General features: G+C 37.2%; 1 pseudogene; it reads left to right on the top strand.

Annotated features, from left to right (window-relative positions):
• Positions 1-507: 507 nt before the first annotated feature.
• On the top strand, positions 508-6,253 carry LOC120187735 (annotated as a pseudogene).
• Positions 6,254-15,263: the final 9,010 nt, after the last annotated feature.

The raw sequence follows: 15,263 nt of genomic DNA, 5'->3' as shown, positions 1-15,263 counted from the left end.
AATAAAAGTATATTAATAAAATAAAATTTAAAGATCGACCTATAGTGATATTTTCCATAAGATTTTAATATCAAGTATTTTTTTAATTCGAATCAAATTAATTTTTGTGATAATAGAACCAAATAAAGTTAAAATCATGTTTTATTTCATCCAGTCATATTATCATCCATGATTTAAACCAACATCAATTTAGAACCAAACTCATAATTTAAAGCTATTTTATACAAGAAATTTTTAAAATAACAAACAAAAGATTTTCAATGGAAGTAAGTAATCAAATTATTTGGTTTAAATTAAATATTTTTCAATTAAATTAACAAAATTGTGAACTAAATATATAAAAGAAATTGATTAAATACACAAGACATCGAAATTAATATTAGGACTTTTTCAAAACTAAACTGCAAGAGCTAGGGCTCTATACCTGTTACCTATACCCTATAAGTAAGCAAAAATGACGAAGTGAATGCATGAAAGTGAACACGCTTTTGATGCTACAACAGATTGATGGAAAATATCTTCATACTATCATCATTCATCAGCGTTTCACTCTCTCTTGTAATTTCAAAAGTTGAATCACAATCACGCCTGATCGACTACCTCCTCGCCTTTCAATCCTAATCGAAATCAAGGGTCATCTATTTGGACGATCAATCTGTCTTCAAATTTTTAACGTCGTCGGAAACCCCAGGCCCTTACTCTCTGCTCATCTTCTTTGACGCCATTTAAATCCGCGATAAATCTGACCTCAGCCTCCGCGATCTCAGCCAAGAGTTCGCCATCGTCGCCTCTACCGTCATCGCCAACCACAACTCGGCCAGCCCCAAGCTCTTCTTCTACGACATCGAGTTCCGCGAATCCAAATCTTCTTTCAACCTCCTCGGCGTCAATTCCCTTTCCAACCTCCATCTCATCGGCCCCACCGCCAAATCACTGAAAGACGACTCGAAACGAATACAGTAGGCTGGTTTCACTCGATTCACTGAATCACTCATCGATTTCATCGAGTCTAAAACTAAACTCACCTTGAGTCCCATCCATCGTCCTCCCATCATTTCAAAAACTCAAATCGGCATCATCCTCAGGTTTTTACTGATCTGGTTCGTGTTCTCCGCTAGAAATATATTCAGCGATGAAACCGTGCTACACAATCCTAGGATTTGGCTTTCTAGAGCCATATTTGTTTATTTCTTCAGCGTTTCAAGGGAAATGCATACCATATTAAGGAGGATGTTGATGTTCTTGATGGACAGGGATGATCTAGACAAATTGATATTCTTCTAACGAGGAACAAGAGTACAACTTGACTTTAGGGGGAAAATCGGTTTGAAGATGCCTATAACATATTTGAAACACATGTTTTATTTTTGTTTAATTAAACTGAACATTTATTATGGGTTAAATAAGATTTTGTTACATAAAATAACAAAGTAGCATGTTTGACCTGGTGGCAAAGGCCATCACATTTCATGCCTTTGCCCCAAGTTCTAGTCCTATTCCACGCAAATAAGAGTCTTTTATTCGTTCTTGCCAATACACGCCAATGGGAGAGTGACATGTGTCACTCTCTTATTGGTGCAAAATTCTAATTGAAATTAAATTTTTAAACAAAATAAATGTTGACGTGTCAATTCCACGTCATCATATATTAGTGACGTGGATACGCCACGTCATCATCGCTGTCCACCTGTGCTTGCTTAGTCAGCTAGAGCTGTTGACCGTCAGTTGACTGACGGTTTCCATCCAATGGGGGTGACTTTTGAATCATATTTAAATGTTGTAGGTACAACTACTCCAAAATAACGATTTGGGCACAAATGCATATAGTGACAAACATTAGGGGTATTTGTTTGCATTATGCCTATAATATAATATTATATAATTATTTATTATATTAAAATGGTTTATTATATTAATTTTTCTTTTTTTATTTATTTTCTTTCTTTTTTTGTTATTTGGTCCAATAGGGAGTCCAAAGTCCAAGTTCAAGTACATAATAAGGGCATGAAGGAGCCCAACCGGGTGGCAGGCCTGACCCAGCAAATCAACCCGGCTGAGAGTCCAGCAGACAGAGGCCCAAGTTTATCTGACCCAGCAAACTAGGGTTTCTAATTTAAGTAAAAGTGCCGCACGTTCCCAGCCGTAGGATCAAGCATCGATCGAACAACCTAGATTGCATAACAGTTAGGGTTTTTGAAACCCTAATAATATTACCACGTCGCAGCCGATCCGGAGCCATTGGATCTACAGCCAATCTAATGGCCCAAAACACATATCAATGATATGGGTTTTTAACAACCCTAATCTGTACGACCACCTAGCAAGAAGAGATTCAACTCCACAACCCCCGATCTTTCTATCGGATCTGAAGAGATTATCCCCTAGTGGGAAACTAGTTTCGGAATAATCAAGCCAACAACCCAAAATCTTAAAGTACTCAAGTCTAACTAGGACTCTAAACCGAACGAAAAATAAAGGACTCTCAATGCTATAAATCCCTAAAAAAATCAATGAAAAAATAGGTTAGAAAAGCAAGAGATCGCTTGTAACTTTTGAAAGAAAAACTCAAATAAAAGAGGTGTTTCCTTTACCTTACTCGGCTTACTTGCATGTGGTTTTGTTTGGGGTTTATTTTGTTTTATTTTTTATTCAAAAAAAAAAAGAAGTCGAGGATCGAATAGGAGGGTTTTTCGAAAGATCTTTCTCAGATCTAGCCCTCTCTGAGGCTTTTTTGTGAAAACAAAGTGCATTTTTGAAGAGAGGAGGGAAAAAGCTTTCGAAAGATGAGAAAAAGATTTTTTTTCCACCGGGCCGATGAACGGCTGTCGGCGAGGTAGTGCCGGCTGAAATATGGGTTTTTGGTTAAGTGTTCTTCGTGCCACAAAGAACACTCTAGAGAATTTTAAGGGAGTGGCTTTGATATGTTTTGAGGGGGGAAAAGAAAAATGAAAGTTATTTATTGAATTGTGGGCTTTATAGCCGACCCGAAAACCCGACCGGATCCCCTAGGATTCGTATGTTTTCACGTGCGTTGGGTCTAATTGTAGCTCTAGTCCCTCTATTATTTTTAAAATCCTTTTCATGCTTTTTATTTAATTTTAATTTCATTTTTCTTTTAAATTCACCATCCACTTTATTTCTTTTTAATTTGGTCCGTCATTTATTTAATTCATGTTTTTTGTTTAATTATATATTTAAGATCATTATATTTTTTTAGTTATGGATATGAAATTCTTTATTTATTTATTTATTTATTTTATTCTTATTTTATTTTAATTTAACCGATTTTTGTTTTTGTTTGTACTTGATCTTGCATTTGGTATTTTTAATTAACATTTTCTTTACATTTTCTTCTTCTTCATCACTTCATGTTTTTAATATGCGTAGTTTATTTTTTTACATAGCATGAATTAATCCTATTTATTTTAGAATTTTAGTTATATTATTATTTTTTATTTCTCATAATGTACTTGTATATTTCTTTTCTCTTTATTTGATTCAAAGTATTATAATTTAACTCACGTTTTTTTCTTTTGGTCAATTCAATATTTTATTTTGCAAATTTAACATCTTTTTGGCCTCTTAGGGGTACTTTATAATCAATCGGAGGTAAGTAATTTGGATCGAATCTTTTGGTTTTTACTTAACTTTCAATTTTCATAATTAAGAAAACTGGAAATTAAATTAGTCCCGAAAGGACAGTACAAGGTAACTAATCATTCCTTGACTGTAACTGACTCCCGAGCCCGATATATTTCAGCTAAAATGCATATCAGGTAAGATGGTGTACGATCAACCTAAATATTGTTTTTAAAATTGATCGGTGGCGGCTCTAACTTGTTTTATTTAAGTCGAAGGCCATTTCTGGGCCCACCCGAAAGACGGTTACGACAGCTTGGCGACTCTACTGGGGATATGTAAGTAAGTCAGACTAAGGCTAATTTTTTGTTGTCTTCTTAAATGAAAATTGTAAGTTTAAATTTTAATTTAATTTTTCGATCCTTATTACTTACCTTTGAGTATTTTTCAAATAAATAGTTGTACTAATATTTTTAATGGTTTCAGCTTATTAAACATTTTCATCTCAGGCTCTATACTATAGCTCCAAACCTTTTCTTAAGTGGAGTTGAAAGTGACGCCTTCGTGAGAATTTATTCTCCATATAGGCATAGCAAGTAACCTTGAAGATTCATATATCTTATGTCTTCATGTGAATTTACTCTCCGTATAGACATAAGGGAATGTATCCTCTCGAGTTTAACTTGGTCTACATAGGCTTGTAATGGGCTTAGGACTGAGGATCTAGCAAGCCCAAGGGCCACCAGTAAGCAGAACTCGAGTACCTTCTTTAGAACTTAAACTGAGAGACTACAAGGAATTAGAGCCCACCCCGAAACTCCATTTCAAAACCTAGGATATTTTACTTCATGTTCAAAGTATGCAATTTATGTGATCATTTTTTACTTTTATTATTATATTATTTTTATTGTACTAATTGATTTTTCTTTCATTTTTTTATCATTTGCATCATAAAAAGAGGTGATTGATCCACAAAAAGTGTTCGTTACACATAAATAATATGCACTAATGGACAAAGGGGTTGTAATACAAGAGGTGAAAAACGTCGAGGTCTGAATATGGTCCGAAAAGACTCCGAGAGAAAAGGGAGACAGTCTGCAAGAAAACTATGTGTCAAATCTGGTTGGATATGCTTCTGTCAGCCTAAAGCAAAATGATGTTCAAGAACTACAGAGCATTTGGGATAGTTGGAAAAATGAACAGAAGCGGAGGTACTGCCAACGGTATGGTGATAATGCACTTCTACTCTATGTCAAGACAAATGAGACCCTAATTTGAGCCCTAGTACAATTCTGGAATCTGGGGTATAGTTGTTTCACAGTTAACCAAGAAGACATGGTACTCACAATCGAAGAATATACCACTTTGTTGCATTGCGAAAAAAACATAGTGGATCGAGTTTACATCATGCACATCAAAAGTCATCCTTTCAAGAACGGGCTGGCAAAAGTTGCGGGGGTAGATGAGAAATGGGTAACTGACTGGATTCAACATAAAGGTAACAGGGAACGAATTTCTTGGACCCATATCAAGTAACTAATGAAAAATTACCCCGATGAATGGAATGCAATAGACCTTTTCGCGCTAGGCCTTTATGGTTTGGTTTTCTTCCCGAAGACTTTGAGATACATTGAGGTGGCTATGGTAGAACTGTTTGAACAAATCTTGAAATGAGTAAATCAACACCGACAATTTTAGCTGAAACTTTTCGCTCTCAGAACCATTACAGAAAGACTGGCAGTAGAAGATTTATAGGGTTTGCGCAGCTTCTCCAAGTTTGGATCTATAGTCACTTATGGAAGACTAACGTGATTTCTTATCGTCGATTCGACTCCACTTATTCTGCTTTGGGGGAATTTCTTACCCTGAAATAGCAAGAAGGCGTTCTGAAGGAAAAGTGGATGAAAGTATTCGCACCCCTTCAGGATAGGGATATTATCAGGAGAGCTCATTGGTTAACCCACAGTGATATTCTTTTCCGATGTGGAGAATCAGAAACCATAACATTAATTGGGTTATGGGGTGGAGTTGGATATTCTCCACTTTTGGCACTTCGGCAGTATGGGGTTCGCCAATTTGTCCCAATATACAAGGAATATTTGGATCAAAATTTGCGTACCATGGGGACAATTACAAGAAAAAGTTCAAAGAAGTAGTTGAGTCATGGAAGAAAATGTTCCGTATGGATGTCGTAGCCGCTAAAGATATGCTTACTCCAGACTATTTGGAATGGTGGAGGTTAAGCAAAAATGACACCATCCCCATGCCACATCATGAAGACACTCAAACCATGGAAGAACATCTTAAGCCTATTCCCTCTGAGCTGGAGATAGCAAAGAAAGAGTTTGAAGCTGAAAAGAAAGAGCTAAAACAAAGACAAAGGGAACTCAAAGTCGAAAGATTCCAGTATAAGTTAAATGTCGATACACAGAATGATCAAGAAGACAAGTTAGAGTGGGAACAAAAGAAAATCTATTTTGAGCTCGAATATTTGAGAAAAGGATATCAAGAACTAGTCCAGAGCAATTCAAATCTAAAAATGTCTTTTGAGTATTGGAAAAGTGAAGCTAGCAGCTTGAAAAGGAAGTTCGAAGGGAAAGATGAAAGAGAGGCCTTAAAAGAATTGCTAAAGACTTCCCAGAGACATTTGTTAGACAGCCAGCACCAGAACTAGCATTTGAGGATCTAGGTAACAGATTTAGACAAATCTCTTCAGAAACAACAAGAACGGGATGGAAAAACCATAGTTGAGTTGGAGGCCATTATGGACGGATTCACGAAACAAGCAAGGAAGCCTCAGATAGTTCCCTTTGATGGAGGATTTTAGTGTCATTTTCATTGGGAACATGCCTAGTAAAGGGTGAAAGCTAGAGATGTAGTCATCCGAGATTTCTTGGAACAAGTACAGAAGCCAGCTCGTGACTTGTACGGTTTAGCAACAGAAGCTGGAGTGGTCTGACAGGGTATTCAACCAGTGATAGATGAAGGAAGAAGACTTGTTAACTAGTTAGAAGCTGTTCGAGGTTTAGAGAAATTAGTCAGAATGTACCTTTAAGATGTTTTTATCTCTTAAAAAATAAAACACTTTTTTCTCAATAAAGATTATTTATAATAACAGATACGTTTCTAGATCAATGCCTCTAATTCTCATGCATCATACATTATTTTTCATGCCTTGCATTTTATTTTTATTTTCCATGTTTTTACTTTCACATTAACTAACAAAAAATGTCTTATCAGAAGAGGGAACAAACATCGGGTTTACCTCCATAAGCTTTGGACATACATCATCCTCATAACATGTGCACAAAGAAAAGAAAAATGGAAGAAAAAATTGCTCAACTCGAATAGAATATGTTGAGGTTGCAAAGGGAGTTAGAAGAAAATGTAAGCCAGAATAATCAAAGTACTCTGAAAATAATCACTAAGAACCATGAGTCTTTGGTCGATCAAATTGTTGCAAAGTTATCTGGCTTAAATTAAGCAAGTATGCCTGGGGTAGGTTCGTCTGATGGGGTAGCTATAGCACCTACCCCGTAGGTGGTTATCTCACCTAGAATTTTACCAGGACTTCAAGGGTACTCATCCACTGCAAAAAAGAAGGCCTCTTCTACTGTAAAGGTACAAACTTCTGTATCTAACCTTGAGAATAATCCGGATGATTACGATATACCGAATTTTGATGAAGAAGACAAGGAAAAGAAGATAGAAGAAAAAATCAAGATGTTGGAAGACCAAATGAAGGTGGTTAAGGGTGACCATGATTATTATGGAGTCGATGCCTTAGAGCTGAGCTTAGTCTCGGATTTGGTGCTTCCACCAAAATTCAAATTCCTGGAGTTTGATGGGAACAGTTTCCCTTTAGCTCACATTACCATTTTCTGTAGGAAGATGATAGGATATGTATGAAATGATCAACTCCTGATTCATTGCTTCTAGGAGAGTCTGTCTGGTTCAGTTATCCGGTGGTACAACCAGCTTAACCGATCTCATATCAAGACCTGGAAAGATCTAACCAAGTCTTTCTTGGAATAATAAAAGCAGATAAATGATACGAGACCAGATCAAGTTATGCTGTAAAGCATGGAGAAGAAGCGTAATGAAAGTTTCAGACAATATGCACAAAGAATGAGGGATTTAGCTGTGCAAGTTCATCCACCCTTGGATGAGAATAAAACCAATAAGTTCTTTATACAAACCCTGAAGGTTCCTTACTTCGGGCACTTGGTTGCCATCATATCTGGAAATTTTTCTGACTTAGTTATGGCTGGGGATATGATAAAAATTGCCATAAAACAAGGCAAGATTGAAGGAGGAGAGTCAAGCAAGAAATCTCTTATGAAGAAGAGGGATGGAGAGATTAACAACATCAACACCTACAATGCCAATAAAGGTGTTATAATCTCTAACTCAAAAACAACTACAGACGTACCTTCAGGTACTTCTAGAAAAAATCCGAGGGAAACTAGAAAAGAAAGAGAGAATTAGCATTTCAATCCTAATCCCATGACGTACAAAGAATTGTATTAACAACTCTTTAACACTCATGTAGTGTTATTGATCACTTGTAAATGTATATGCTAAGGCAAGCAATTCTGTGCAAGTATACACAATTGAATCAAGTAATATAAGGTAAGTAAGTTATCATCTCCTCAGGGATTGGTCGATTCTTTTTAGGCTTCACCACAACCAGAACTAGTTGTCACAAGCTAATTCCTACAGTATTGTCAAACTAGAAAACTATTAGTAATAAAGCAAGAAAATATTATAAGGTATGATTGCAGTAAAGTTTGGTCGAGGCAAAATATATATGCAAAGCTATCAAATTAAAATAAAGAAAAGACAAGCATTGATTCAAATATATTCAAAAAACCTCACATATTCAGACTTTTCACAGAGCACATGCTAATCTTTTGTTATGAAAATAATTATTCTAAGTCCAGAACGAATTGTTATGACTTGCTTAAGCTACCCGACAGGATTACTGAGTATTCTTAGACGGTTGTTATGGCAATACTACTCAACATTAACTACAACCCTTGGTTTGTCAGACTGTTTTGCAACAATACCTCTCCGCGTGAACTACAATCATTGTTTATCCTACTCTAGCGTCTATCCCTTTTATTCGATTAAAACCCTCTCCTTATCTCTAAGGTATACAAGTTAGAACATCACCATCCTGGATTCATTCTATTGTTCACGTAGATCTATATTAATTCTCTCGAATATAAGAATCAATATCTAGACAACCAACAATCTCTCGACGCTCTTACATTGTCAAGACATGTTTCACCAAGACCCCAGGCAATCTGTCGAAGCTCTTACAGTGTCCAGGAAAAACATTTAAACAATGAACAAAACAGTCATGAGCAAAATCATAATTCATCATTCATAAAGCAGAAAATAAATGTTTAGGAAAAACAAAGATTAACACCAAGTAAAGTAGTTCATGTGTTATCAAAAAGTTGACCAAAGTATCATTGTTTTAATACAACCCTAAGAAAAGTAAAGAATTTAAGAACAAAGGAATAACGATTCCCAACACTGGGGGCTCTGTCATGATATCTCTGATCAACACCGTGCCTGCCCTGGAAGCCAGCCTCTATCGAGGCTTGACCGCCGCTCTGTTATAGACTGGCTATGGAGGACACCAAGGACGATCGGTTGGAAAACTGTGGGTAAGCACTGCAGTTGCTCGCTCACGCTTCAGTTAAAGCTCTTTTTCTTCCTTGCCTCCCCTTTTGGTGGCTGTGGCTGGGTAGTTATAAAGGGAAATCTTCTATGGTTTCATATAATTGAAGATTCCCAAGATAACCGTTATTGTCTTGTCCAGTCTAAAAAAGGAAACGCGGCTGGTTGTTGTTAGAATCTTGAGGGCTTGCTTGCACGTGAGGGTAGTCGTACAACTGGCATGTGACATAGGCAATTTCGTCATATCCGCTTCAGACTTGCAAGATAAACCTTGCCTTGGTGAGATAAATTTGCTTCTCACTGTCTCTATCTTATCTATTCCATTAGCCCTTGCGAAATACTTTGTCGCGACTGAAATGTTCTTCCTTAGTAAATTTCCTGCACATACACAACCCACACAAACCCTTTCTCATCGGCTACATCAGTCAAACCAAATAAATGTTGCCTAAACAACACTTATCCACCACAAACAAATATAACTTAAATGCAACTAATATGTTGTGCATACTTTGTTTATACAAGTAATAACTTCAGTAAAAAGACTAGAAATATAATACTTTTATGGAGTTATCACACCCCTAAACTTAAGTTATTGCTTGTCTTCAAGCAATGGACAGTAGCTAGAGAAAAAATTAAGATTTTTGTGGCAAAACAGTATTAAGAAAATCATGTGGTTTGAAATTTCAGCCCTCAACAAAAATTTGGCCTCGACATGTTCGACTGTCATATCAGTCAAGTACCTTCCCTAGTCAAGATTCCTTGCTATCGTGTGTGCGTTATTGTAATCAGTTTATGCATTAAAGTAATTAGAAAACTTCCAATAACTGCTTCTATTTTGTCAAGGCGTCAAATTATTTGTCAGACTCGGTTTTCACTCCTAGTTATTCATCAACTGTTTTTTTTAGTCAGCTCATCACACATACCCTCCCACATTCTAGGTGAAAGGGGCATGCCTTCCACCCCTAAGCTAGTCATGTAGAGTCATCCTATGACTACTTTTATTCACTCATATCCATAAGCAACTCTTAGTTTTTATGGAGTTTTCTAGTTATGTCATTACATAGATGAGTGTCCCTTTTATTCTTCAAGTTTTAAATACTAGGGAGTTCGACATTAACCTTAAAATGTTTTCGATGTATTCGTAAGCAAAGAGTTCTTTCCTAAAACTTTTACTGATTACCTTAAGCAGAGACAAGCTATAATCGAGTTTATAATTTTCTAAAGAATCAGGCCTAAGGTTGGTTCTCTTCTTTTGAAAGTCTTAAAGATAACTCTGACCTAGGTAATTAAATTATGCATTCATCATCGGGCATCACTAATCCATTCCAAACAATAGACTTAACATGCTCATATCATGATAACAAAATTTTTTAACCAAATATCATCAATTGCTTTTTAACAAAGTGTGCTACAATACCTCCCCTAAACTTGAGGGATGCATTGTCTTCAATGCACGAAAAATTAAACTACATGTATCTAATTGCAAATGCAAATATAAAAAGAAAAAAAATTAAAATACGATCTTACTGTGGTTGTGTTGCCTGACTGGACGCACTCGTTCTGTGTTATTTTGGAGGAGGAGAACTCTTTGATCCCGTATCTACTGCTGTAATCGTCGAGGGATATGGCTGAAGGACATGGCCTGTTGTTCGCTTGATGCATCACTTGGTGCTCGGGGTTTATTCTGGTGTTTGTTGGTCTTCAGCGTAAGTGGTTATGTAGGAACTGGAGTCTGGCTTTGAGCTGTTTCAGGAACTGGCGTTTCTTGATAAACGGGAGATTGTTCTGATGCTTCCTTCGGTTGAGTTGGGGCTGGAGTGAAGTCTTCATCAGTAAAAAATTCAGGTGGAATCTCCTGAGTGCTTTCGGAAGTAGAGAATGAGGAGGAGCTGAGGAATTCATCTGTGTTTCCATGGCCTTCCTCTGGTATGGGCGAGACATAAGTGGCCAGTGGAGGAACATCTATGAGTACTCTGGGGGAACATTCTGTGTCGAGGCATTGAATGTACTGCCACCAACAGTGTGTTTCAGGATAACATCAGGGAAGGGCGACAGGTCTTCGTTGGTGATTGGGAGCAGCTCCTTAAAAAAAGGTGTTAAGTTGTGCATCCCCTGCCTTGACATAGCCAAAGAAGATCTCCATGTGATTTTCAAAATGCTCGATCTTCTCACGAGTTTCTCGCGTGTAAGTAACCGCTACTGCCATTCTGGCTGCGGAAACAGATTTTGTTCCTCTCTGCAGACCTTCATGCGGGGCTTTGTCATCAAAGCTCATTCCCTCCTTGGACTTGATGAAGTCCTCGAATGGTTCTTCAGATACCTTATTTTTCCTTCACAGAGCAGTTATCAAGTTAGGAAATAAGAGATTACCTCGATTTCATTTTACGCATTCGTGGATTTACTCGAATATAAGTTCTCCAACATTAATCGCTCACCTATAGATTATCAAGTATAACAAAATCAATCATTTCACTAGAACGGTCGTGCTATGGGAGGTTTGCATTAGCTTGCCCTTGAGAAAGTGATTCCACAACTTCACCACCGGTTTAAGGGCTCGGTGATCTACTCATTTCCTTGTTGTTGCTTTCCCTCGAATTTAGCCCAAACAAAACAGATGTCTTCAAGTACTCCACTGTAATTTTCTTGGTCCACCTCAGCCACAAACTTCTAGTGTTGATCCTCCACTATTCCCAACTTGAAATATCGGTTGAGTGCTGAAGGGGAAAACTGAATGAGTTTCCCTCTCACATAAACGGTGTGGTGGGATGGTTTTTCAAGATAGGCGTAAAATTCCTAAACCATTCCTGGCGTTACAGCTTTAGGATGTCTAGAAAATTTCTCCCATTTGTGTTTTCTAACCACATCTATCACTTCTAGTTTAAATGGTTCTTTGTTTTCTGATGGAAAAGCTAAACTATCCTCCAAGTATACTTGCCGTTTTTGGAGGTTCTTGAGTCGTGCCTCGACTTTAGCCGTCTGGAACCGCTCAAAATCTGCTGTTGGGCTTGGATTTTTCTTTGATCTGACCATGATACTTGTTGGTACCGTGCTTTTCACCGCAGCGATAGGGGAAATTTTGGGGGGAAAATTTAGAGGAGAGAAAATGGTTTGCATGATGAGGAAGATGGAATGTAAGTTGATTTTTCTGAAAAGTTAATGGGTGGTTTCTTCGGGGCAATTTGGTCAAAACGAGAGGGGAAAATATATGGCATTAATGGCTCAATATTTTATTTGACATAAAGTGGGGGAAATATACTTTCCCTTTTTACAACTGTCGCCAAAACCTTCTTTACTTTAGGGTTTCTCTTTTTTTTTCATACGTAAGTTCTCACCCCATGCTGCCACGCGTACATTGCATGCCTACAATAAATAAAAAGAACAAAAATAAAGTAAAACAGATAACTAGTGCATAAAATAACTTAATTTATTTATGTACAAAATTTAGATTTTCGTTGCCTAGGTAACAAATATTGTTCAGGTAAGTATGGCAAACTTTTGGGCATCGTGTGTTGTTGATGTCGATTTGTCGCGCATGATTGGTGCTCCTTTGTATTCCTTTAGTCTCTGCCCATTCACCTTGAAAATGGATCCATCATCTCGATTCTTGATTTCTATTACTCCGTTGTTATGGACTTGATGTACGATAAACGGTCCTGGCCATCTTGATTTTAGCTTGCCTGGAAATAATTTGAGTCGTGAATTATAGAGCAGCACTTGTTGTCCAGAATAAAATTGCCTAGGCAAAATTTTTCTATCATGCCATCTTTTTGTTTGTTTTTTTTTTGTATAGACGGGCATTTTCGTAAGCGTGAGCTCTAAATTCATCTGTTTCGTTAGTTCCAAGAGTCTTCTTTCTCCAACAAACTGAGCAGCCATGTTCAATTTCTTGCTGGCCCAATAAGCTTTATGTTCGAGTTCCACAGGCAAATGACATTCCTTACCGTAGACGGGTTTGAATGGGGACATTCCTAGCGGTGTCTTAAATGTCGTACGATAGGCCCACAGTGCTTCATCTAGCTTTGGCGACCAGTCCTTTCGACTTTGGTTGACCACTTTCTCAAGGATCTGTTTGATTTCCCGATTACATACTTCACTTGTCCATTAGTCTGGGGGTGATATGCCATAGCTATCCGATGTCGCACTCCGTATCTTTTCAACGCCTTGGCAATTAATTTATTGTCAAAGTGTGTTCCTTCATCACTGATGATAGCTCGCGGTGTTCCAAAATGTGTGAATATGTTTTTGTGCAAGAATTTTAGCACGGTCTTGGAATCATTTTTAGGTGTTGCGATGAATTACACCCATTTGGACACATAATCTACTGCCAAGAGAATGTATAGATCACCAAAAGATGAGGGAAATGTTTTCATGAAATCTATCCCCAGATGTCAAAGAGTTCATCCTCCAGAATATTTTGCCATGACATCTCATGTCTCTTTGATATGTTCCCTGTTCGTTGGAATCTATCACATGACTTGTATAATTCGTGCGCATCTTTGAACAAGGTTGGCCAATAGAAACTGGATTGAATAACCTTCACCGCTGTTCTCATCCTACCAAAATGTCCTCCATATGGTGATGAGTGACATTGAAGTAGAATTTCTTTGTGCTCTTCTTCTGGGACACATCTTCTAATTATTTGGTCTCCACATTGCTTGAATAGGAACGGTTCGTCCCAATAATAATGTCGCATATCATGTCTAAACTTTTTCAACCTTAGCTGGATAAATCTGGAGGTACAATACCACTAACAAGAAAGTTGACTATGTCAACATACCATGACACAGCCGTTAAAAATAATATTTTCTCATCAAGGAAATCCTCTTGAATATCCTTCATGTCATGGCAATTAATTTTGTTATCTAGTCTAGACAAATTATATGCTACTTGGTTTTCCGCACTTTTTATATCATCGACCTTTAAATCAAACTCTTGTGGTAATAATATCTATCTGATTAGCCTAGTCTTTGCATCTTTTTTATTGATCAAATATTTAATAGCAGAGTTATCTGTATGCACAATGACTTTAGTTCCTATGAGATATGGCCTAAACTTATCGAATGCAAATACTACTACAAGATGTTCTTTTTCAGTGGTGGTATAGTTTACTTGTGCATCGTTAAGAGTACGAGTAGCATAGTAGATAACATGAAATAGTTTTCTTTTTCATTGCCCTAGCACTGCCCCAACTACGTAATCACTAGCGTCGCACATGATCTCGAAAGGTTCATTCCAGTCTGGTAGAACAGCGATTTGTGCTGCTGAAAGTTTTTTCTTCAAATCTATAAAAGCATTTAAACAATCACCATTAATTATAAATGGTTGATTTTGTTGAAGCAAAAGACACAAAGGTATTGAGATTTGAGGAAAAATCTTTTATGAACTGCCTATAGAAGTATGTATGTCCAAGGAAACTACGTAGGCCTCTCACGTTGGTGGGTGGAGGGAGGTTTGCAATTACTTCCACCATGGATCTATCAACTTCAATGCCTTGACAATAAATTTTGTGACCCAACACTATTCCCTCGGTTGCCATAAAATGACATTTCTCCCAATTTAGTACTAGGTTAGTTTCTTCACATCGTTTCAGTACTTTAGATAAGTTACCGAGACATCGGTTGAAATCATCGCCTGAGACGGAGAAATCATCCATAAATATTTCCATGCAATATTCCACCATATCTGAAAAAATGGCCATCATACATCTTTGAAAGGTTGCTGGAGCATTACATATCCCAAATGGCATTCATCTGAATGCATAGGTACCATATGGGCATGTGAAAGTAGTCTTCTTTTTATCCTCTGGTGCTATTGCTATTTGATTATATCCTGAATATCCACCAAGGAAGCAGTAAAATGCTTTTCCTGCTAGCCTATCAAGCATTTGGTCAATAAAAGGAAGGGAAAAGTGGCATTTCTTTGTGGCTTTATTGAGCTTCCTATAATCCATACATATTTGCCAGCCCGTGATTGTTCTAGTCGTTAAAATCTCA

The sequence above is a fragment of the Hibiscus syriacus genome, unplaced genomic scaffold (assembly GCF_006381635.1).
Source record: "Hibiscus syriacus cultivar Baekdansim isolate YM2019G1 unplaced genomic scaffold, ASM638163v2 tig00113725_pilon, whole genome shotgun sequence".
In the NCBI taxonomy this organism is placed as follows: domain Eukaryota; kingdom Viridiplantae; phylum Streptophyta; class Magnoliopsida; order Malvales; family Malvaceae; genus Hibiscus; species Hibiscus syriacus.
Note: the sequence above shows the minus strand (reverse complement) of the source record. Positions and strands in the feature narration are given on the sequence as shown.